This window comes from Falco naumanni, chromosome 3 (genome assembly GCF_017639655.2).
Source record: "Falco naumanni isolate bFalNau1 chromosome 3, bFalNau1.pat, whole genome shotgun sequence".
Classification (NCBI taxonomy): domain Eukaryota; kingdom Metazoa; phylum Chordata; class Aves; order Falconiformes; family Falconidae; genus Falco; species Falco naumanni.
Genome location: NC_054056.1, coordinates 52,572 through 78,398, shown reverse-complemented (window position 1 = coordinate 78,398; position 25,827 = coordinate 52,572). Strand labels below are relative to the sequence as shown.

The following is a 25,827-nucleotide window of genomic DNA, read 5'->3' as shown; positions in this document are numbered from 1 at the left end:
AGCTCTGAGTGCAAGGTCATCTTTAGCAGGCTGAGCACCTGTATTGGTGGGTCAGCCACTCAGGACCCAGTTGAGTTCAGGTGCCGATGAACTGCGTGCTGCCCTCCAGCAGGCCAGGGATAGATGCTGTGTACAAAGCACTCACAGCCTGACTGGTAAAACACAGCTTGTGGTGAAAGAGCCACGAGGTGGAAAGATGACAGACCTGCCATAGCCTTGCCTTGCTGAAAAGGAACAGCCCACAAGGCTACTGGAACCTTCAGGGGAGCGCTGAAGCCTACCCAGGAGAAGTTTCTGCTCTACACTTTTATTCAGGGGGTGGAAGCCAGCAAGGGCATGTCATGGGTAAAACCTAAGAACCAAACTGCTCTACAGATGTTGCCTAGCAAAGCTAGCATCTAGGCTTCAGTGGAACTAGTGTGACCCAGAAGTCTCATTCATCTCCTCCACATGGGAGTCGATCTCACCCAGAACAGACACTTTTTCTTTCTTTTCTTTCACTTATTTGTTTCATCCTTCAGGGTGGGGGGGGTGGTGGTGGTGGTGTGGGGGAAGATTAAATATCAGCCCCTTTTTAGCCTTGGGTGGGGCAGAAGGGAAGGAATCTTATTGATAACAATAATAAGTGCTGAAGAGGAAGCACATCTGCAGAGGATACTTTCCAATAGATTATTGTCTGCTGGGTGTCACCAGCCCATTTCCTCCCATCTGAATTCTGCTGGTGGAAGCACTCCCAAGAGACACAGCTTCACATCTGTACACAACACCAGAGCTCAGAAGAAATGTGAATCCTAGCTTTCAAATGCCAGTAATGAGAGCAGAGCGGGGGAGCAAAAATTGCTTCTTTTATTAATCAATTCCCCCCTCCCATCTGTACTGCCTGCCATCATCCATTCTGGAGAGCATTGTCTAAGCAGGAGAGCAGGAGAGCACAACCGCCAAGCTGCTTGTGAAGTCTATTGGTAGAGTAGCCTCAGGTACTACGTACCCAATTTAACAGTGATGCCACTGCCAGGGCTCTGGCAGCTAATGGAGGCCTTTGTCGGGCTGCCTGGAGGGGTGATCCATCATGCAGAGTTCAGGCCTGACTGCGAGTGGAGGATGCCTGGCTTGGGAGAATGATAGCTACCAGGGTATCTAGGCTAAGGAGGAGGAAAGAGAAGCATTCATACTGATCTGTTTAATCATCAGCGATGCCTAACCCATCACCTCTCAGCGCCAAGTGCCAAGATGCTCGAGGGGAGACCACAGCCTAGGGCAGAAGCAGACTCGAAAAGAGGAAGCTGTCAAGAAGTACAAGGGAAGAGCAAATCATCTTGGCATGGACAAGGTCAGGAATCAAAGAACTCCTAATTTTCCCTGGCAGAGGGGGAAAACCAGTTTGTTTAACTGCAAGTGAAATGGGTAAAATGATGTTGTCTTTGCAGGGGAAAATTATAGAAGCTGGGTCTCAGCTGGGCTTCCAGTGATGCTCCTCTTGCTAACGGATGGCTGACATCAGGGAACCATCATTCCCAGGAATTTAGACAACCAATACAGCTATTAATTCCTCAAGAGTATCATTGCTCAGCCAGGACAAGTAAGAAGCAGTTTCAAATTTTCAAATTCTTGTCATGGCGAGTGTTACCAAGAGGGCTCTGGGCTGGAGTCCAGCCACAGCTTTGCTTTCCCACGCTGCTGGCCCCTGAGCCCTGGGCACAGGCTAAGGGCAGGAGAAGGTGCCCGGGCTCTTGGGCTGTTTTACCACAGAGCCTCTGCTGACAACCACAACCCAGCATCTTGTCAGTGCCAAAGTGGAGGTGAGTTTGCTTCAGCTTGCAGCTCAGGCTTCCAGCACAGCCCTTTCACTGCCGTGGGCTGCTCTGACAGTTGTCACCTGAGTCTGCAGATGGTGCTGGCTCCCCAGTGACCAGGATAAGTGACGTCTGGGACACAGGGCAGTGTCCACCTGCAACACCCCTCCTGACCTCAGGCCGTCAGCTCACTTCACTGGTGTCAGTGCTGACCAGCGCCAGCTGCTGCTTGCTCCCAGGCTGGCATACCTCATGTTTCCGACCCCTTTTTTTTTTTTCTCCTTTTTTTTTTTTTTTTTCTTTCTGTTGAGTTTTCTTTGAGAAGCCAGTGGGCTCAGCTGCAAAGCATCAGCTTCTCCCTGGCCTGCCAGGGACATAATTTATGCCCTCAGAAATGAAGCAGCTGAGAGACAATCCAAGTATCAGGATGGGAATACCTCCGCTGTGGAGTTGCAGGGGGAGCAGAACACCCATGGCTGGCTGGCACCAGGAGCATCTGTGGTCCAGAGATGGGAGAAGCAGCAAGAGTGCACTGCACTGCTACTGCAACATCTTGCTTTCTCCCCAGTGCTCCCCCCTGGGGGCCCACCAACTCCTGGAAAGCAAACTGAGGGTTTGGGTCCATCATGGCATTTTGCAGCCACTCGGTACAGGCCAATGGAGAGCCCCATTGCTGGCTGTGTCCTGGGAAGTTAATCTGAGCATCAGCAGGACTGGAAGAGCTTCCAGTCAGGGCACCGTGCAATAGTTGTGTCAGGCCTGAGAAATTGCACCTGAGCACAAGTCATGCTGTAAAACACCAAAGGGAGCAGGTCTTGTGTACTCTTAACAGGTGGAGATGCTGGAAAGACCCAGATCTGCATTAGGTGCAATTCCCATCACTTGGCAAGAGCCGACTCCTGCTATGCCGAGCACAAATGACTAAGAGGAAAAGAGGGTCAGGAAAAAGGGGGGTTGTCAAGTTTTACAGGTCAAAAACCTGCAGTGCAAAGGGCGGCTCACCTGAAATCACCACCGGCCTCTTCAGCACAGGATTCTCTCCACCATACTGCAAGCCACTCTTCAGACTGAGGCACTTTCTGATACAGGCGCTCTGTTGTTCTGGACAAAGCCACTTCCAACTTGATGTGAGGGTAAAAGGATTTGTGTCACTTTCTGTGGCCTTCTTGCCAGCAAGAATATGTGATTTCCATTAGCATCAGCAGAAGTGACGAACCTGCACCTGCAAGGAAAAATAAAAAGGCATACCCCTAGATAAAGTGACCCCATGTAAAGGATAATAAATTTGAAGCTTTCAATCAATCCCATTAAGAAGTAGTATCTACAGTCTTGTAATCAAAATCCTGCCTGCAACAATGCCAGTCTGGCTCACACAAACTTGTTCCTCCTTGCGGCCTTTTTCAGATACAGAGATTGCCTTGTGCTGAGGTGATATTGAATTGATTCAAAACAAATTTTAGGATGTTTCAGGCATTAAAGTTCTTCAGGAAGGTCAGTGGTTATATGATACGAGCAGCTCCTCTTCAGTCTACTCTTTAGTTTCAATTTACAGTTCTGCAGAGAAACATAGAGTGATCCAATCTCCGGGTTTAGAAGAGAATAAAACAAACTCACATGGTCAGCATGGGCAGAAGTCTTTGCATTCGATTGCAGCAACCCCTGTTTGTGTCAGTAGTTGGACCTTGGATCTCATATCTAAAAGCACATTCTTTGTAGGGATGAGATTAAAGAGAAGTGCGAAACCAAAGGAATGTTGTCACACTTGGGTGTCCTTGGTGTAGAGACTGCAGCCTGCTCACCTCTGGGAACGGCACGGGCCACCAAGGGACCTTGTGAAATCCAGTAGGGAAGGTGGGGGGTATAGAGGGGAAGTTAGAGGCTGCAGGTATAGGATTGGACTCTTGCATTCAGGATTGTGAAAAAGGTCATACATCTGGTTCTTTTCACAGGCTATTCAGGAGAGAAATGTGACAGGCAATGCTACACAGTATGATCCCACAGAAAGTGTGGGCAGCTGGGGCTGCAGATAAGGGCTGTTGGAAGTCTCCTGGAGGACAATGTGGTGAGGCACCTGAGTGATGGAGGAGTGCTAATGAGATGGATGTGCAAGAGGGGAAAATGGTAGTGGTGCTTTGACCATGATGGTCTGAGGATTCCATGGAGACAAGGTTTGCGGGGAGAGGTAATAGCTTCTATTAGAACAATTGGTATCATTGAGGGGAAAAAATTACTAGCTTTTGAGCACCCAGTCATTGCAGAGTTATGAAAAGGAAATTGGGGGTGAAGTATTACAAAAAGTACACAGAGAGACAACCTGACATACACATTTCTATAGCTGGTGGGCTGCTTGGTAGAGCTGCTGTTGTCTGATGCTCCTTTGGGGCACTTCCATTCCAGCAGGCAGGGTGCAAAATGCTTCTGAATCAGAGTGGAATGACTCACATTTCCCTTGTTCTGTTTACTTATGTAAATGATAACAGTAAGCTCAGGACAAATGGAGCTGCATCCTTGTTGCTCTCACACAATGTACATTTTTCCTTCAGTGGCCAGAACTACTGCTATGAATTATTATGCACTGCAGTCAGAGACACATTGGTTCAGTGAGCCATACAGAATATGTACAGACAGTATGAATCAAAGGAAATATCCTCAGGGTGAAAGCCAGTGTTCTCCGTTCGTGGGGAAACAGAAAATTCACTTAATCAAAACCAGCAGGTCAGAGGCAATTTTCATTGCCAGGGCAGCTACTAGAGGGAGACATTGCCACATTCTTTAAGCCAGGGCCACCTAATTCATGGCAGTATGTCCATAGTATCTTTCAAATAATGAGCAACATGAATGCATTAGTATCAAACCCAGGTTAAAAGGACCATTGACCTAGCTGAATCACCAGCAGTCCCTGATAGCCTCACAACTGCTTGCATCTGCAGGTGGTCCCTCTCTACCTCCACTGCTCTAGAAGCCACTGGTTATTCTGGGAAGCCTGAACAGCCTGTCATGTTTCCAATGTTGAAAAAACAACCTTTCTCTTCTGCTGTAATCTTCGCCCCATCTTTGCCCCATCTGATGCATTCCTTTCAGCAGAGGGGACTCCATGCATGTTTGTTGACTTCCCTTGTGATCTCCTTCCTCTTCTGCTTTCCAGCTTTTCCAGCTTGTTTGCAAAGTGGAATTGTTCCTTTTATTTCTGGAAAGGACTAATGACCTCTCTTGGTAGGGCATCTTAGAAGTGTCACTTGTCTGCAGGTTATTTAGCATTTCAATGCCGGTACACAGTGTAAAACAGCACCAGTACTCTTTTACTAACTAGCAGTCATTAAGTCAGCTTGATTGGTTGCAATAGCTTATCTCCTTTTTAAAAAAAAATATTTTTTAATTTAGATTATATAAAAAGCTAACATGAGAAAATTTAACTTCTTATTTATCCGCTGATGAAAATGGATCACCCAAGACAAAATGTTATAGCAAGTTTTCACAAAACAATGCCACAATTGCTGAGTGCAGTCCCTGCTGCTCTGACCACCTATGGCTGGGTTTACATGGTAGCAGAAACTGTTTACCCTCTCTTCATTAGGACAGAAAGCAAGTGCAAATCTGGTGGAAATACTTAAGACTTGAAAGCAGAAACAGGCAATTCTGTCCACGTCACTTGTCTTTAGAGAAAGCAGGAGCCATGAATCAGATGGAAATTGCTTTAATCTTGCTATGTATTAATAATACTCAATTTCATTTATTGTGAGAGGAATGCAGACCTCCCCTGCCTCCTGCTATGTTCATAATTTATCCACAATTAAGTTCTTCTGCTGTAGAATTAATAAACCATTATATTATTGATACCATCACAGACCTCCTCAGGAAACCAACACCTTTCCCACAGAAAAAGGGGTTAGGAAAACCTTTGGTTAGGAGTCTTTCAAGTGAGTGGGATTATTTTCTTATACTATATTATTATTATTTTTTTTTTATTAAGAGGAACATCAAACTTGGGGGAGAACCCAAAAAGAAACAAATCAAAAAATGGTGGTGTTCTAACAAATTGAAATGATCCTATTTGTTTCTTTCGAACTTCATCTGCAATTTTTTCTTTTAATAAAAAAACATTTTTATGTGCTAATGTGTTGGGTTGTGGCCTTCTTCCACACTGTCTTGCATTTACTGTATTTTTGTCTGCAAAAAAGTCTATTTTTCCAGTTCCAAAATCCCAAACAAAACATGTCACTGTGTAACAGGGATGGAAAGCATGGCTCACATCCCTCTTACCCTCTTGGAAAGCAGCTTTTGCACTGCTGATGCGCCCCCCCCCCCCCCCTTCATCCTGCTGCCTGCAAAAGGACTGTGGAGTTTTGTCTTAGGGTCTTGCACCCTGCCGTGGTGCAGGGCTCCCCCAAAACCAAGTCGCCACCATGGGTTCCTTACCTTTCACAGGGAACAGTACATTCATACTGACGTATGGAATTAGACTCTATAACTCAAAAGTTATAAAGTAGGTATGTTTATTGCACGCAGATGCACGGGGGATCGCTCCTCCACAAGCGTGCATGCCCGAAGTGACGAACCATCTCACATTTATACAATAAAACAAATGAATATTCAATTAATCCTATGCAAATTTGTTACCCAAACCCACTTACTCTTGCTTCGTATGTTAATTAGCTTATCAGTCCTTTGCCTGGAATGTGGTGGTCTTGCAGGTTTGTAGGTGATTCATGTTCTTGTGACCATCCAGATCTTCTCCAGCAAGGAGACTTAGCAGTCCCTCCCTCTAGATAGCATCGGAATATCTCTCATCCTTTTCTCATCCTTTTTATAAATAGCCTCTTTGTTAGAGGAAGAAGGGTAGGTGTCTCCTCAAAGCTGTGTGACTATGTGACCATACACCACACCCATGACCAGTCACCATACCCACATTCCCTGAGCAGACATATACAGTCACGATCGATGTCCATTGTCCCCATTTCACACTATTTCTCCATATCAATACAGTCTGAGACAGGTTTCACTGCCTGGTGTTGCTTGGAGAAAAATTGTCATAATACCTGGTCTGCTACCTACCCATTAATTAGCAGTAATTGCATTGTATTAGTGTTACAAATTGCTATTGAATGATCCTACCAAGCTAGAAGCCCTCAGTTTAATTGAAAGCAGTTTTTTATTTGACTACTAATCACCCTGTGCTATAATATCAATGACCTGCATGAGAAAATTGCTTCCCCAGAGGGGTCTTGTTGGCAAGAGAGCTCTGCTGGAACGCAGAGATCTCCTCCTGCTTCTGAGAGCAATGGCGGCTTCAGTCCTTCCATGGCACGCTCAGTACCCAAAGAGGAGGTAAGGAAAAAGTGGACAAGAGTTTTTTGCACACCCAAGGGACAGCATTTTATAAATTACTTTGCCAGAAGACCTAAACGAACTTGGGATTGGTGGCAACATGGAGAGAAGGACTGGTGATATGTAGTGGGCAGCAGCAAAGGTAAGGAAAAGAAGTTCTGTGGCTGCAGAAGGACCATTTTATAACCTCAAGCAAGGAGGCTTTCACTATAAGCCCATCAGTCCACAATTTGGGACACATAATTGGGTTTTTTTTCTTTATTCACAGCATCTTTTGTTTCCAAGATAAGCATGTAATTAGCTGAAAGAAAATGCAAGGAGAGGCTCATCTGGTAGGTTTCCATCTTGCTGCTGCTGGTGATCCATTAATGAAGTCTAATTACAATGTCAAAAGCCTATGTTCTAGCCCGGTGACTAATTGACTTTGGAATTGCAAGAGCTCTTTTGTTGTTTTAAGCCAGGAGAAGCAAGAAGGGAGGGAAAAAAATTTTGATAATTAGTTTAGTTCTGCTTTATCTGTAACACAAAACAAAACATTAGTTACAGAAGGAATTCTGTTCCTGATCATGTATCTTGGCCCTCCTGCCATTGCAGAGCACTGCACAAGCATTCTTTTCTGTTTACACCTGCAAACCATATCCAGCCCTCTCCTATGCCATGCTTCTGGTGGAGGGTTTCAGCTGTCTTACATAGGCCTGGTGACTTGTTGGATGGAAGGGAGATGGACAGATGCATGGATGGACAGACGGGTGGACAGATATACTTACTCTAGAAAGGACAGCTAGGGAAAGACAGATATAATGGTATGCTCTCCATAAAAAAACAAAACATAAACTGCTGTGTCTGCAGGTAGGGGCATTTCTTCGCAGCATCCAGGAGTACTGCTCCAAAACAATAAACTTGGTGATTTAGGATGACACCATGTCTCCTAGGTCCTTCCCTCAAGGTGGCTTGCAGAGGTTTGAAGGAGCAATGCTTGGTATATCAGTCCTTCAACCCCGATGTGAGTTACTAGCCCCTAGGCATGGTCCTTCCTGGATCAGCCTCCTTAGAAAGGGCTGGGGATGGTTTTGCTCCCCAAAGAAATGATCAGTATTGAGTTTTATGGAAGCAGTTGGATTAAAGTGGCAATGGGCAAGGTAGTGGGAATGGATGCAGTTTTCTGTGAGGATGAAGAATCAGCCCTCACCTTGCAGGAATTTATCCCATCACCAGAAAAAGCCAGGCAAACTTTTCTGCTTAATGCTTTAATGGCTTAAACTGCAGAATGACATCATCTCATCATGTAGACATTTCCATGGGTGCCATGACAGGAAATAAAAATCAAATCCATCTTTTAGCTCCTGAGACTATTAAATTTTACTTTCAAGGCATTTAAAGAATAAATAGGCATATGAGAAAATTAACTACAGGAGCTCACTGATGAAATGATCATTGAATGAAATTCATTGATCAGCAGATGTGAAAAAATAACAAATCTCTGTAGTGGTGTATAAAGTGATACAGTCAGGATCTTTCACAGAAAATCCACACAAGCAGGCTTGTGCCAATAAGCCAAGATTATAGTTTGAGCAGCAGTGCATGAGGACAGAATTGCCTTTGCTTCTCAAGCCAGCAAACTGGAGCTACCTAGAAAAGATCAGCAACATTTCAACTTCACTGCAGCCGTTACTGCTGGGTAGATCAAGGTCAGCCAGACACCACAGCTCTCCAGCAACTACCAATTAGGCCATGAACACTGAAAAGAAAGACCTTTCCAAAAGGTCACAGAATCAAAACACATTGGCAGATTTGTTCCAGATGAATGGAGGCAGCCGTTCCAGAAAGAGCATAAGGTGGAGGAGTCCATGTTTTAGAATTGTCAGGGTTCTTGTTTAGGACTGTTGACGTGCGGAATTAGACTCTATAACTCGAAAGTTATAAAGTAGGTACGTTTATTGCGCGAAGATGCACGGGGGATCGCTCCTCCACAAGCGTGCATGCCTGAAGTGACGAACCATCCCACATTTATACAATAAAACAATATTCAATTAAAGCCTATACATATTTGTTACCCAAACCCGCTTACTCTCGCTTCATATGTTAATTAGCTTATCAGTCCTTTGCCTGGAATGTGGTGGTCTTGCAGGTTTGTAGGTGATTCATGTTCTTGTGACCATCCCATCTTCTCCAGCAAGGAGACTTAGCACTCCCTCCCTCTAGATAGCATCAGAATATCTCTCATCCTTTTCTCATTCTTTTTAAATAGCCCCTTTGTTAGAGGAAGAAGGGCAGACCGTCTCCTCAAAACTGTAGGTGTCTCCTCAAGGCTGTGTGCCTATGTGACCAGACACCGCACCCATGACCAGTCACCATACCCACATTCCTGGGCAGACATATACAGTCACAGTCGGTGTCCATTGTCCCCATTTCACACTGTTTCTCCATATCACTGGGAACTTCACTCCTGTTCTCTTCTAACACCTATGAATACAGACACTGAAGAAGAGATTTATCTCAGGTGGCTTTTACCTTGGTGTGCAGTGATGTCTGTCCCATCCAGAGGATTCACAATGCCTGGATAATCCCTTCCAAATTAGAGATTTTTGATGTAGTGCATCATATTGATCTGAAACGGAAATGGTAATAACTCAAACAACTGCACAGCATCCAAGGGGCAAGGTAAGGAGCTTAAAGTTAATTATTTGTATATTTTTCCGAGTATGGCTCTGGAACAGAGACAGGTCCTCCCTTACTCTGTGCGTCCTAACAGTAAACTCTGAAGCACTTGCTCTTCTTTTTTGTATTCATGGCAGATTCCAGGATGCGGACTTTCTCCTTTTCCTCCTGGAAACAGCCAGATGCCAGTGCCCTTACCCCCCACCTACAACGCAGGCTGTTGCACCCACTTCTCTCCCTGTCATGGGAACACCGTGCTGTCAGCTACCTCGGTGGCGCTGGTACGGGCATCATCTACTTTCCTCCCAGATCCAGAAGCAGCTATGGAAATACCAGCCTTAGGAAACTGGGGAGCGCAGCTAAGGAACAAGGCAGTCTCGGGAAGAGGGGAACAGGCTTGCCAAGCAACATGCAGATGTCCCAGACCATCCTTCACAGCCCTGTGTGAAAGCAGGTGCTAGGTTCTGCTCAGACTCGTAAAGCCAAATCCATCTGGGATCAGTACACTAGTATCTCAATGTGGCAAAGGCAGGGAAATCCAGAAGGAAAACAGACCAAGAGAACTAGAACATTATCTTGGGAACACTTACATAATCAAGTCCAAAGCTCTGCAGATCGTGAAATGTAATATAAAAACAGTTTAACAATATAGTTCACACTGTGATAACAAGCATACCTGTTTACCTTATTCTAGCTTATAAGGGAGTTCCTCTCATTTCCATTGAGATCTAAAATGGCAAGAAAATCCCCTAGGTTTCTCTCCGGCTTGCAGTAGGGCACATGATAGATAAAACTGCTGCAATTCCCCTCCTGACATACACTAGCCAGTGCTAGAATGAATGAAAGTATCTTTAATTTGGGGTTACTTCAGAATAGGTATTTTGGTCTTCATCTGAATGTGTTCTTAATCTACGGCAAAAACAAGACCCCAGGGGCAAGGAAGGAAAAATTCACAGTTATCTCTGTCACCACCTGATACACATAACTCCTCTAACTACTGTAAAACAGAGGCACAACAGATCCAAACTAACAACTGAGCAAAGCACAAGCCTTAATACCAAATGCAAGTTCCCTAATGAAATTATCATCATCTTAGCAACTCTCGGGGGCTCTGCCTATCAATCAGCCTTGTTACAGTTCCTCAGAGAACGCTCAGGGAAAGGAAAAGACTGTGGGGAGAGCCTGAGCAGGATGTTTGCAAACAACTGGTACAACCAAGATGACTATCACTAGTGCCAGGGTTTGGGGTGTTTGGCCTGCCCTCCCTCTGCCCTTCCTGCATACAGCAATATGACAATGCCAGCAGCACCATGCACCCCCAAAGGGAGCTGGAAATCAGGGGCAATGGGAGGCAACTGATATCTTTTGGTTGGCTACTTAAATTACTTTATGTAATGCCAGAAACATCAGTCTCAGGATGAAATATAACTTACAACTTGATTTCAGCATTGCTCCTACCAGGTTTGTCCAAAGTCACGCAATCATCTTAAAGTAGCCAGAGGCCATGGTGCATTTTAACACTGGTCAGGAAGTCAGATCTCAACTTTCACCTTTGCAAAGACAAACATGCTTCAAAAAATGCAGTCTGTTATTTAGGAGCTGGTGGAGTCAGATCACCCAGTGCTGCTACATGATCAACAAAGATCAGGAATGCTGCTCCCTTCAATTGTTTCTGGCACACAGCCTAGCACAAGACAAGCCAGAATGCTAAAGAGCCGACCAGAACTAGCCTCTCCTTTAAAACATTTATTCAACATGAGTATGCTGTGAACTCGGGTTTTTTTCCATTAACATCTTCCATTAAAACACCAGAAGCTTTACCTGCATTTATATAAACCCCTTACTAAACCCAAAGAGATATGCATGCAGAACAGAGAACATACAGTTAGAAAAAGGAAATGCTAAGCCTAAACTTTATTCCTCCTAATGCTCTGATCTAGGGAGAGCCCTTCCATTTCACAGTTAAAATGTTCAATGCTCACAAAGGAAGGCTGCAGTCACTGGAATTAAGACAATGGCTCTGCATTACAAAGAGCTCAGAGCTGCACTGGCTTCAGATATTCTTGGTGCTGTCTCTGACAAATGTGCAGACCTGTCACTGCCACTAGCACAGTGGTTTGTGTGCCTGTGCTGGCAACTGCATCATGGAGCTCCTTTGGCTTTAAAAAAGAAATTCCTACTAAAAATTTGGAAATACATGTGAAATGGTGGCCAGGGAAAGGAAAGAAAAGCAAAGTGGCCTTGGGATTATGCTATGCTATTTTTCTTAACGGTTACCAGCAACATCCTGTTTCATGTTGCAGTACTATCTGCAGTTAAGGCAAGAGTTAAGTGCCTCAGCTGTCAGTGAAGTGTCAAGCCCCACTGCCTTTTGCACAGACACCAGCAGGGTAACCTTCAGAATAACAGAGTTCTACAGAGCACTTGGCTCTGGTGGATCTGCATTTAAACTGGACCTATTGTCAAAGGAATAGAACAGTCTTTGTACCCCCATCCTTCTGTTGATGGCCCATTCCTGTCCCACCCTCTCTTCAGATAAGAGTCACATCTGAGAATGCATGCAGCAGGCTGAAACGTGAAGTACTGCTTTATGTGAGGCTGTTCTTGTGGTCAGAGCAGCTCCAAAGTAAGGTTAAATCACACAGCTGCAGGAATGCTTGTGCTGGCACCAGGTGGCCTCCCGGTAGCTGCTCTCCTACAACCCTGCACAGGATGATGGCGGTTATCAGGTTATCAGCTTTAACACTCGGGTGGTCGCATTCCTCAGCACCTGAAGTGTGACCTGAGTACTAGCAAGGCTAACAAGTCTTACAGAGCAGCACCAGAGAAATTCAAGGGCACCCCTTGAGAAAGACCAGTCATTAACTAACCTGTTACACTAGTTACATTGTGTATGACCCATTTTAACACAACTGGAGTTAAGGCTCTCCAAAACATTTTCCCCCAGTGCTCTGCTTGAGAAGTGGGCCCATGTGACCTCATGAGGGTCAAGGGCAAGGTCCTGCATCTGGGTCTGGGCAAACCGCCCCCCCCCCCCCTATCAATACAGGCTGGGGGATGAAAGGGGTTGAGAGCAGTCCTGCAGAGGACTTGGTGGTACCATTGGACGAAAAAATGGACGTGAGCCAGCAACATAGTATGATAGGTTATGCCAGTGCCTGAAATGATTTTCGATCTCAGACGTTGCACAGCAACGCCGCAGTTTTTCACTGCAATAAGCAATCGATATCTAAGTCGGTATACGTCACCGAGCGAGTGCTAGGAGTGAAAAGTTTACATTTACCTCTTGCTCTTCGACAGCCAATAAATCCCGTAAACAAAACAACATCTTTAGCACACCGGTACCGAAGACACAGCGCAAAACCCCCCGTTAATGTACTCCTGTATTTGTTCAATTTCAAAGTAGCCACTTCAACTGATAAAGACAGCCGATTTTCTACCTGTAACTCTACTCCTCATCATTATCCTGCTACAGAAAGAAACAAACCGCTAGCATTTCTACGTAACGACTTATTTTTCCAGAAAAGAATAAAAAGCCACAACCGACCAAACAGAAAACAAAACAAACAAAAAAAAAACCCCACTCAAAAAAAAAAAAAAACAACCCAAAAAACAACTCGCCTCCTACCTTCTGTGTCCCAGGATGAAAAGTTTCCTTCGGGTTCTTCCCAAATTTGTCATGACCCACAGGACTGAAATGCAAATGAAACACTGCTTTAGAGGAGAGCAAGCATACACCTCGACATTAAACCATGAACTGGCTGTAGTCGGAATCGATTGCGAGAAGAATCGTTCAAAGAGCCTTGCTGCCGTGGAATTTTTTGCGGAAGAGCCATTTATTTCCCGCACGACTAACCGCTGAGACTTCTTAAACTTCTTTCTGATTTTAAAAACAGAAACAACTAGGACCCTGCACGCAGATCACTTTTAAGCGTACCGTATTTACTATAGAAAGCACAGAACTTTATTCCCTCGTCCTTCGCTTCGGCTTTATACATAACTGTCGTGAGCGTTTTAGGAAGACTCAGTAACCTATCCTATTTCATAAGCTTCTCTTCCATCCCTTTGAAAACAACTCCAGGCACGTCAAATGAAAAACGAGCTGCTCGGCATCAGGCTCGTACCCCAAAGATCCACAAGCAAGATCAGCTGCCTCGCCCAACGGAAAGCCCTCACGTATAGCATTTCTTCCCAACTCGTGTTTCTACGTGACTGTCATTTTCGCCCATTTTTTTTCCCCTACCGTTAATTTCCGGAGCTGCGCAGCACGCCACGGAGTGCCAAAGGCAGTCTGTCTGAGGCACACCGAGCTGACACGGAGGTCACATCCGATGCGCCTTTCCATCATCGCTTACGCTAGGCCACCACGCCGACAGGATCTCCTGTAGTTCCCTTCGAAAGCAATTAAAAGGCTGAGTTTCATTTAATTGACAAAAAAACAGGTTTACCGTGCAGCTGAAATCCGTTGACATAGTCGGTACCGAAACTCACGCTGGCTGTGAACGGGGTGAAATGGCAAAGGACCATCAGCCAGGCCCGAGGGAAGGCTCAAAGGCTGTACAAGCTAAAGAATAGCCAGGGAAGGGATTTTAGTCCGAGCCCAAGCGGGCAAAAGGAGATGACGTTAGTCCTGCTGCCTGCAGGTGTGTGGGAAAATCACCCTGAGGTGGGGGGGAACTCGAGAAAATTGCGTCCTAACGGAAGCACGGTATTACGGAAAGCTTTTTTGAGGGTAGAACACAGCTATAGCCTCGAGGACGGTCGGCACGCACACAGCCTGGACCGCCACCGTTCCCTAAGCAGCGGCTCGGCGCACGCCGACAGCGGTGACGGAGGACGAGCTTAAGGCAAAAAGCCAAAAGCAAACCCCTCAAAGGCCAGAACCGTTCTCAGGAACACAGGAGCTAAGCCTAAAAGCGGTTGAAAGCTGCCTCCTACCTCTTCCCCCTCCGACACCGGCACGTTTCCTCGCGATCCCTTTTCGCAAACAAAAGACGGATGCCTGCGGCATCAGCTTGGTCCCGAAGCACCACGATGCGCTTGCTGGCTTCACGCTCTCTTCTGACAGGGCTGACAGCTTCTCCGCACACGACAGCCGAGGCCCTGTGAAACACGAGGAAGGCAAACACCGGTAACGTCTCGCAGGGGTCAGGAGGAAGTCAGGATGCACTCCATTCGGAGCCCAACGCGTTACCCAAAGGAATAACCCCAGCAGAACAAGAGGCAGGAACGGTCGGTAGACAGGCAGACAACATGCACGGCAGCGATACCCACGTCAGACTTGCAGGGCGCTTCCAGTCAGCCCGCTGCCGCGGCTCGGGCCGGCGGCTGGGGGAAAGACAAAGCCCCGCGCAGAGCTGCGGCGGCGGCCCGGGCAGCCCCGAGGCGGCGGGGGGGGCGGCGGGTCGCCGCGGGCCGACCCCTCCCTCCCCCGGGCCCCGCCAGGCCGCCACAAGTGGCGAGCACCGGGGCCGCCCCGCCGCCGCTCCTCGCCTCCGCGCTGAGGTAGCGGCGCACCCCCTTTACAAAAAAAAAAAAAAAAAAAAAAAAAAAAACCAGCCCAAAATAGGCAGCACCGTGAGGAGCCCGCTGACCGCCGTCGCTGCCGGGGAGACGAGAACGGCCGGCAGCCCCGCCGGTCCCGGGCCGGGCCGGGCCGGGCCGGGCCGGGCCGCCCGCCTCAGCCCGCCCGCCGCCGGCACCAGGCGCTCCCCGCCGCGGCCGAGCGCCGGCCCGCCACATCCCCCCCCCTCGGCCGCTGCCCGCCGGCCCCCGCCCGCCCTCAGGCCGAGCGCTCACCCAGCGCGCCGCCGCACGTCCCGGCCCGAAAGTCTTCCAGGCTCCCGGCGAAGGCTCCGCACCGCCACGGGCGCGCCGGCGCGCCGCGCGGGCTGGAAATGAACCCCACTTCCGGGGCCGTCTGCGTAGCCCGTACGTGCGAGGCCGAAGCCCCGCCCCTAGGGGTCAAGCCGTTTCTGCGCACGGGCAAAAGCGGAATTGCGTCATACGCATGCGACGCCGTCGGAGACCCCGCCCCCTTTGGCTTCAAGCCGGCACTGCGCATGCGCTGCCCTTAGTTTTGCCAGTACCCCTTCTGCGCATGCGCAGAAGCGGCATTGCGTCATACGCATGCGACGCCGCCGGAGACCCCGCCCCCTTTGGCTTCAAGCCGGCACTGCGCATGCGCTGCCCTTAGTTTTGCCAGTACCCCTTCTGCGCATGCGCAGAAGCGGCATTGCGTCATACGCATGAGACGCCGCCCCCAACCCCGCCCCCTCTGGCTTCAAGCCCGGTCTGCGCATGCGCTGCCCTTACTCTGCAGGGCGGCCCCACTGCTGCCGCCTGGCGAAAAAATTTAGGTACTGCAGCCAGCCTAGCTAACAGACTGCACCCTTTATTATACGAATGGAATCGAGAAGGGAACTCTGCCCACGGCCCCTTAGCGAGTTGCCCGGCTTCACATCTCGCTGGATCAAGTTCTTCCAGTGAACATATTCAATTCGACCGGTCTAGAGAAAAAAGGAAAAAAAAAAAAAAAAAAGAAAAAAAAAAAGAATCACTCGAGAGACAGGGCATACACTTTTTTTTTCCTTATCAAAACACCAGCAACGTTGCCTTAACGATAAAAGAGGCAATGAAACCTTTTCTTGTAAAATGCAAGGGCATTAAAGAGAAGGTAATTCGACAGACAATACATAAACCTCTCCAGCTCTTTCCCCACGTCTATTTGACATTCGTTTCCAAAAACTTTCTCGGGTGAACGTCTTCTGTCTTTGAGCAGTGCGACAGGCGGTTTGCAAACGGCACGAGTCTCTGCTTTTTAAAAATCAATTCAGACTCTGTAATCACTTTAGATGGGGCACTTTGTGTTTCAGAGAAACAAAACCAACGTTGAGTCTTTCCTTGAACGACACAGGCCCGTTCACCTTTACATCAGAGAAACAACGTATGTGGTTCCGATCTCTCGAGGAATCTTTATTTTCCAACAGACTGCACCGTCAAGATCAACCAAGCAGTTTCCTACCGTTTCGCCAGCGAGCAAGAGGACTGTCTCGAGACTAAGTTTCCTCGAACAAACACCGAAGGGATCTTCAAGACTCGGTCCAAACGGCTCCGTCACCGTGAAATCGTAGTCCCCTTCAGCTCCACACACTGCTTCATTCTGGGAACGCCCCCTAGAAAAAAAAGAAACGGTTTATTCAGTGTAACGATTCGATTGGTATACAAGCCTTCAAGGCTCCCAAGACGAAGTCTAAGAGGGTCAGGACCTGTGAATGTTTGTACTCGCAGTGAAGCTCAACATCTTATGCAACCCTCAGCCAAGACAAAGGTGAAAAACTCACCGGCGCCGAACGTTTCCTCATCTGTAAGCTGCCCATCCTTAGCATGCAGGACTCCAAATTCAAAATTTCACAGGTCCCGGAGAAAGAAAACCAAAAACTACAGGACAAACAGACAATCAAACAAAAGACCTCAAATAAGGACTCCTCTAAGGACTGTTATAGACATCTTTTGTATACGACCTACGCACGGCAACATACGCTTCGTGCCAGCTCCATTACATGCTCAAGTAGCAGATACCTCATACACCGCTTTCCATCACAGATTACGATTTTTTGATGACATTACTAAAGTTGGTCATCTATTAGTGTGATAGGTTATGCCAGTGCCTGAAATGATTTTCGATCTCAGACGTTGCACAGCAACGCCGCAGTTTTTCACTGCAATAAGCAATTGATATCTAAGTCGGTATACGTCACCGAGCGAGTGCTAGGAGTGAAAAGTTTACATTTACCTCTTGCTCTTCGACAGCCAATAAATCCCGTAAACAAAACAACATCTTTAGCACACCGGTACCGAAGACACAGCGCAAAACCCCCCGTTAATGTACTCCTGTATTTGTTCAATTTCAAAGTAGCCACTTCAACTGATAAAGACAGCCGATTTTCTACCTGTAACTCTACTCCTCATCATTATCCTGCTACAGAAAGAAACAAACCGCTAGCATTTCTACGTAACGACTTATTTTTCCAGAAAAGAATAAAAAGCCACAACCGACCAAACAGAAAACAAAACAAACAAAAAAAAAAACCCCACTAAAAAAAAAAAAACAACCCAAAAAACAACTCGCCTCCTACCTTCTGTGTCCCAGGATGAAAAGTTTCCTTCGGGTTCTTCCCAAATTTGTCATGACCCACAGGACTGAAATGCAAACGAAATACTGCTTTAGAGGAGAGCAAGCATACACCTCGACATTAAACCATGAACTGGCTGTAGTCGGAATCGATTGCGAGAAGAATCGTTCAAAGAGCCTTGCTGCCGTGGAATTTTTTGCGGAAGAGCCATTTATTTCCCGCACGACTAACCGCTGAGACTTCTTAAACTTCTTTCTGATTTTAAAAACAGAAACAACTAGGACCCTGCACGGAGATCACTTTTAAGCGTACCGTATTTACTATAGAAAGCACAGAACTTTATTCCCTCGTCCTTCGCTTCGGCTTTATACATAACTGTCGTGAGCGTTTTAGGAAGACTCAGTAACCTATCCTATTTCATAAGCTTCTCTTCCATCCCTTTGAAAACAACTCCAGGCACGTCAAATGAAAAACGAGCTGCTCGGCATCAGGCTCGTACCCCAAAGATCCACAAGCAAGATCAGCTGCCTCGCCCAACGGAAAGCCCTCACGTATAGCATTTCTTCCCAACTCGTGTTTCTACGTGACTGTCATTTTCGCCCATTTTTTTTCCCCTACCGTTAATTTCCGGAGCTGCGCAGCACGCCACGGAGTGCCAAAGGCAGTCTGTCTGAGGCACACCGAGCTGACACGGAGGTCACATCCGATGCGCCTTTCCATCATCGCTTACGCTAGGCCACCACGCCGACAGGATCTCCTGTAGTTCCCTTCGAAAGCAATTAAAAGGCTGAGTTTCATTTAATTGACAAAAAAACAGGTTTACCGTGCAGCTGAAATCCGTTGACATAGTCGGTACCGAAACTCACGCTGGCTGTGAACGGGGTGAAATGGCAAAGGACCATCAGCCAGGCCCGAGGGAAGGCTCAAAGGCTGTACAAGCTAAAGAATAGCCAGGGAAGGGATTTTAGTCCGAGCCCAAGCGGGCAAAAGGAGATGACGTTAGTCCTGCTGCCTGCAGGTGTGTGGGAAAATCACCCTGAGGTGGGGGGGAACTCGAGAAAATTGCGTCCTAACGGAAGCACGGTATTACGGAAAGCTTTTTTGAGGGTAGAACACAGCTATAGCCTCGAGGACGGTCGGCACGCACACAGCCTGGACCGCCACCGTTCCCTAAGCAGCGGCTCGGCGCACGCCGACAGCGGTGACGGAGGACGAGCTTAAGGCAAAAAGCCAAAAGCAAACCCCTCAAAGGCCAGAACCGTTCTCAGGAACACAGGAGCTAAGCCTAAAAGCGGTTGAAAGCTGCCTCCTACCTCTTCCCCCTCCGACACCGGCACGTTTCCTCGCGATCCCTTTTCGCAAACAAAAGACGGATGCCTGCGGCATCAGCTTGGTCCCGAAGCACCACGATGCGCTTGCTGGCTTCACGCTCTCTTCTGACAGGGCTGACAGCTTCTCCGCACACGACAGCCGAGGCCCTGTGAAACACGAGGAAGGCAAACACCGGTAACGTCTCGCAGGGGTCAGGAGGAAGTCAGGATGCACTCCATTCGGAGCCCAACGCGTTACCCAAAGGAATAACCCCAGCAGAACAAGAGGCAGGAACGGTCGGTAGACAGGCAGACAACATGCACGGCAGCGATACCCACGTCAGACTTGCAGGGCGCTTCCAGTCAGCCCGCTGCCGCGGCTCGGGCCGGCGGCTGGGGGAAAGACAAAGCCCCGCGCAGAGCTGCGGCGGCTGCCCGGGCAGCCCAGAGGCGGGGGGGGGGGCGGCGGGTCGCCGCGGGCCGACCCCTCCCTCTCCCGGGCCCCGCCAGGCCGCCACAAGTGGCGAGCACCGGGGCCGCCCCGCCGCCGCTCCTCGCCTCCGCGCTGAGGTAGCGGCGCAGCCCCGAGAGACAAAAAAAAAAAAAAAAAAAAAAAAAAAACCAGCCCAAAATAGGCAGCACCGTGAGGAGCCCGCTGACCGCCGTCGCTGCCGGGGAGACGAGAACGGCCGGCAGCCCCGCCGGTCCCGGGCCGGGCCGGGCCGGGCCGGGCCGGGCCGCCCGCCTCAGCCCGCCCGCCGCCGGCACCAGGCGCTCCCCGCCGCGGCCGAGCGCCGGCCCGCCACATCCCCCCCCCTCGGCCGCTGCCCGCCGGCCCCCGCCCGCCCTCAGGCCGAGCGCTCACCCAGCGCGCCGCCGCACGTCCCGGCCCGAAAGTCTTCCAGGCTCCCGGCGAAGGCTCCGCACCGCCACGGGCGCGCCGGCGCGCCGCGCGGGCTGGAAATGAACCCCACTTCCGGGGCCGTCTGCGTAGCCCGTACGTGCGAGGCCGAAGCCCCGCCCCTAGGGGTCAAGCCGTTTCTGCGCACGGGCAAAAGCGGAATTGCGTCATACGCATGCGACGCCGCCGGAGACCCCGCCCCCTTTGGCTTCAAGCCGGCACTGCGCATGCGCTGCCCTTAGTTTTGCCAGTACCCCTTCTGCGCATGCGCAGAAGCGGCATTGCGTCATACGCATGCGACGCCGCCGGAGACCCCGCCCCCTTTGGCTTCAAGCCGGCACTGCGCATGCGCTGCCCTTAGTTTTGCCAGTACCCCTTCTGCGCATGCGCAGAAGCGGCATTGCGTCATACGCATGAGACGCCGCCCCCAACCCCGCCCCCTCTGGCTTCAAGCCCGGTCTGCGCATGCGCTGCCCTTACTCTGCAGGGCGGCCCCACTGCTGCCGCCTGGCGAAAAAATTTAGGTACTGCAGCCAGCCTAGCTAACAGACTGCACCCTTTATTATACGAATGGAATCGAGAAGGGAACTCTGCCCACGGCCCCTTAGCGAGTTGCCCGGCTTCACATCTCGCTGGATCAAGTTCTTCCAGTGAACATATTCAATTCGAACCGGTCTAGAGAAAAAGAGAAAAAAAAAAAAAAAAAAAAAAGAAAAAAAAAAAGAATCACTCGAGAGACAGGGCATACACTTTTTTTTTCCTTATCAAAACACCAGCAACGTTGCCTTAACGATAAAAGAGGCAATGAAACCTTTTCTTGTAAAATGCAAGGGCATTAAAGAGAAGGTAATTCGACAGACAATACATAAACCTCTCCAGCTCTTTCCCCACGTCTATTTGACATTCGTTTCCAAAAACTTTCTCGGGTGAACGTCTTCTGTCTTTGAGCAGTGCGACAGGCGGTTTGCAAACGGCACGAGTCTCTGCTTTTTAAAAATCAATTCAGACTCTGTAATCACTTTAGATGGGGCACTTTGTGTTTCAGAGAAACAAAACCAACGTTGAGTCTTTCCTTGAACGACACAGGCCCGTTCACCTTTACATCAGAGAAACAACGTATGTGGTTCCGATCTCTCGAGGAATCTTTATTTTCCAACAGACTGCACCGTCAAGATCAACCAAGCAGTTTCCTACCGTTTCGCCAGCGAGCAAGAGGACTGTCTCGAGACTAAGTTTCCTCGAACAAACACCGAAGGGATCTTCAAGACTCGGTCCAAACGGCTCCGTCACCGTGAAATCGTAGTCCCCTTCAGCTCCACACACTGCTTCATTCTGGGAACGCCCCCTAGAAAAAAAAGAAACGGTTTATTCAGTGTAACGATTCGATTGGTATACAAGCCTTCAAGGCTCCCAAGACGAAGTCTAAGAGGGTCAGGACGGTGAATGTTTGTACTCGCAGTGAAGCTCAACATCTTATGCAACCCTCAGCCAAGACAAAGGTGAAAAACTCACCGGCGCCGAACGTTTCCTCATCTGTAAGCTGCCCATCCTTAGCATGCAGGACTCCAAATTCAAAATTTCACAGGTCCCGGAGAAAGAAAACCAAAAACTACAGGACAAACAGACAATCAAACAAAAGACCTCAAATAAGGACTCCTCTAAGGACTGTTATAGACATCTTTTGTATACGACCTACGCACGGCAACATACGCTTCGTGCCAGCTCCATTACATGCTCAAGTAGCAGATACCTCATACACCGCTTTCCATCACAGATTACGATTTTTTGATGACATTACTAAAGTTGGTCATCTATTAGTGTGATAGGTTATGCCAGTGCCTGAAATGATTTTCGATCTCAGACGTTGCACAGCAACGCCGCAGTTTTTCACTGCGATAAGCAATTGATATCTAAGTCGGTATACGTCACCGAGCGAGTGCTAGGAGTGAAAAGTTTACATTTACCTCTTGCTCTTCGACAGCCAATAAATCCCGTAAACAAAACAACATCTTTAGCACACCGGTACCGAAGACACAGCGCAAAACCCCCCGTTAATGTACTCCTGTATTTGTTCAATTTCAAAGTAGCCACTTCAACTGATAAAGACAGCCGATTTTCTACCTGTAACTCTACTCCTCATCATTATCCTGCTACAGAAAGAAACAAACCGCTAGCATTTCTACGTAACGACTTATTTTTCCAGAAAAGAATAAAAAGCCACAACCGACCAAACAGAAAACAAAACAAACAAAAAAAAAAACCCCACTCAAAAAAAAAAACAACCCAAAAAACAACTCGCCTCCTACCTTCTGTGTCCCAGGATGAAAAGTTTCCTTCGGGTTCTTCCCAAATTTGTCATGACCCACAGGACTGAAATGCAAACGAAATACTGCTTTAGAGGAGAGCAAGCATACACCTCGACATTAAACCATGAACTGGCTGTAGTCGGAATCGATTGCGAGAAGAATCGTTCAAAGAGCCTTGCTGCCGTGGAATTTTTTGCGGAAGAGCCATTTATTTCCCGCACGACTAACCGCTGAGACTTCTTAAACTTCTTTCTGATTTTAAAAACAGAAACAACTAGGACCCTGCACGGAGATCACTTTTAAGCGTACCGTATTTACTATAGAAAGCACAGAACTTTATTCCCTCGTCCTTCGCTTCGGCTTTATACATAACTGTCGTGAGCGTTTTAGGAAGACTCAGTAACCTATCCTATTTCATAAGCTTCTCTTCCATCCCTTTGAAAACAACTCCAGGCACGTCAAATGAAAAACGAGCTGCTCGGCATCAGGCTCGTACCCCAAAGATCCACAAGCAAGATCAGCTGCCTCGCCCAACGGAAAGCCCTCACGTATAGCATTTCTTCCCAACTCGTGTTTCTACGTGACTGTCATTTTCGCCCATTTTTTTTCCCCTACCGTTAATTTCCGGAGCTGCGCAGCACGCCACGGAGTGCCAAAGGCAGTCTGTCTGAGGCACACCGAGCTGACACGGAGGTCACATCCGATGCGCCTTTCCATCATCGCTTACGCTAGGCCACCACGCCGACAGGATCTCCTGTAGTTCCCTTCGAAAGCAATTAAAAGGCTGAGTTTCATTTAATTGACAAAAAAACAGGTTTACCGTGCAGCTGAAATCCGTTGACATAGTCGGTACCGAAACTCACGCTGGCTGTGAACGGGGTGAAATGGCAAAGGACCATCAGCCAGGCCCGAGGGAAGGCTCAAAGGCTGTACAAGCTAAAGAATAGCCAGGGAAGGGATTTTAGTCCGAGCCCAAGCGGGCAAAAGGAGATGACGTTAGTCCTGCTGCCTGCAGGTGTGTGGGAAAATCACCCTGAGGTGGGGGGGGAACTCGAGAAAATTGCGTCCTAACGGAAGCACGGTATTACGGAAAGCTTTTTTGAGGGTAGAACACAGCTATAGCCTCGAGGACGGTCGGCACGCACACAGCCTGGACCGCCACCGTTCCCTAAGCAGCGGCTCGGCGCACGCCGACAGCGGTGACGGAGGACGAGCTTAAGGCAAAAAGCCAAAAGCAAACCCCTCAAAGGCCAGAACCGTTCTCAGGAACACAGGAGCTAAGCCTAAAAGCGGTTGAAAGCTGCCTCCTACCTCTTCCCCCTCCGACACCGGCACGTTTCCTCGCGATCCCTTTTCGCAAACAAAAGACGGATGCCTGCGGCATCAGCTTGGTCCCGAAGCACCACGATGCGCTTGCTGGCTTCACGCTCTCTTCTGACAGGGCTGACAGCTTCTCCGCACACGACAGCCGAGGCCCTGTGAAACACGAGGAAGGCAAACACCGGTAACGTCTCGCAGGGGTCAGGAGGAAGTCAGGATGCACTCCATTCGGAGCCCAACGCGTTACCCAAAGGAATAACCCCAGCAGAACAAGAGGCAGGAACGGTCGGTAGACAGGCAGACAACATGCACGGCAGCGATACCCACGTCAGACTTGCAGGGCGCTTCCAGTCAGCCCGCTGCCGCGGCTCGGGCCGGCGGCTGGGGGAAAGACAAAGCCCCGCGCAGAGCTGCGGCGGCTGCCCGGGCAGCCCAGAGGCGGCGGGGGGGGCGGCGGGTCGCCGCGGGCCGCCCCCTCCCTCCCCCGGGCCCCGCCAGGCCGCCACAAGTGGCGAGCACCGGGGCCGCCCCGCCGCCGCTCCTCGCCTCCGCGCTGAGGTAGCGGCGCAGCCCCGAGACACAAAAAAAAAAAAAAAAAAAAAAAAAAAACCAGCCCAAAATAGGCAGCACCGTGAGGAGCCCGCTGACCGCCGTCGCTGCCGGGGAGACGAGAACGGCCGGCAGCCCCGCCGGTCCCGGGCCGGGCCGGGCCGGGCCGGGCCGGGCCGCCCGCCTCAGCCCGCCCGCCGCCGGCACCAGGCGCTCCCCGCCGCGGCCGAGCGCCGGCCCGCCACATCCCCCCCCTCGGCCGCTGCCCGCCGGCCCCCGCCCGCCCTCAGGCCGAGCGCTCACCCAGCGCGCCGCCGCACGTCCCGGCCCGAAAGTCTTCCAGGCTCCCGGCGAAGGCTCCGCACCGCCACGGGCGCGCCGGCGCGCCGCGCGGGCTGGAAATGAACCCCACTTCCGGGGCCGTCTGCGTAGCCCGTACGTGCGAGGCCGAAGCCCCGCCCCTAGGGGTCAAGCCGTTTCTGCGCACGGGCAAAAGCGGAATTGCGTCATACGCATGCGACGCCGCCGGAGACCCCGCCCCCTTTGGCTTCAAGCCGGCACTGCGCATGCGCTGCCCTTAGTTTTGCCAGTACCCCTTCTGCGCATGCGCAGAAGCGGCATTGCGTCATACGCATGCGACGCCGCCGGAGACCCCGCCCCCTTTGGCTTCAAGCCGGCACTGCGCATGCGCTGCCCTTAGTTTTGCCAGTACCCCTTCTGCGCATGCGTAGAAGCGGCATTGCGTCATACGCATGAGACGCCGCCCCCAACCCCGCCCCCTCTGGCTTCAAGCCCGGTCTGCGCATGCGCTGCCCTTACTCTGCAGGGCGGCCCCACTGCTGCCGCCTGGCGAAAAAATTTAGGTACTGCAGCCAGCCTAGCTAACAGACTGCACCCTTTATTATACGAATGGAATCGAGAAGGGAACTCTGCCCACGGCCCCTTAGCGAGTTGCCCGGCTTCACATCTCGCTGGATCAAGTTCTTCCAGTGAACATATTCAATTCGACCGGTCTAGAGAAAAAGAGAAAAAGGAAAAAAAAAAAAAAAAAAAAGAAAAAAAAAAAGAATCACTCGAGAGACAGGGCATACACTTTTTTTTTCCTTATCAAAACACCAGCAACGTTGCCTTAACGATAAAAGAGGCAATGAAACCTTTTCTTGTAAAATGCAAGGGCATTAAAGAGAAGGTAATTCGACAGACAATACATAAACCTCTCCAGCTCTTTCCCCACGTCTATTTGACATTCGTTTCCAAAAACTTTCTCGGGTGAACGTCTTCTGTCTTTGAGCAGTGCGACAGGCGGTTTGCAAACGGCACGAGTCTCTGCTTTTTAAAAATCAATTCAGACTCTGTAATCACTTTAGATGGGGCACTTTGTGTTTCAGAGAAACAAAACCAACGTTGAGTCTTTCCTTGAACGACACAGGCCCGTTCACCTTTACATCAGAGAAACAACGTATGTGGTTCCGATCTCTCGAGGAATCTTTATTTTCCAACAGACTGCACCGTCAAGATCAACCAAGCAGT

The 25,827-nt window shown here is 49.4% G+C and overlaps 1 long non-coding RNA gene across 1 annotated transcript; it reads right to left on the bottom strand.

Moving 5' to 3' along the window:
* Positions 1-2,098: 2,098 nt before the first annotated feature.
* Positions 2,099-11,226, bottom strand: LOC121085405. Its single transcript, XR_005827043.1, has 2 exons — positions 9,630-11,226; positions 2,099-3,015 (listed from the first exon to the last, which is right to left on the bottom strand). It is a non-coding gene; the product is annotated as an uncharacterized LOC121085405 (long non-coding RNA).
* Positions 11,227-25,827: the final 14,601 nt, after the last annotated feature.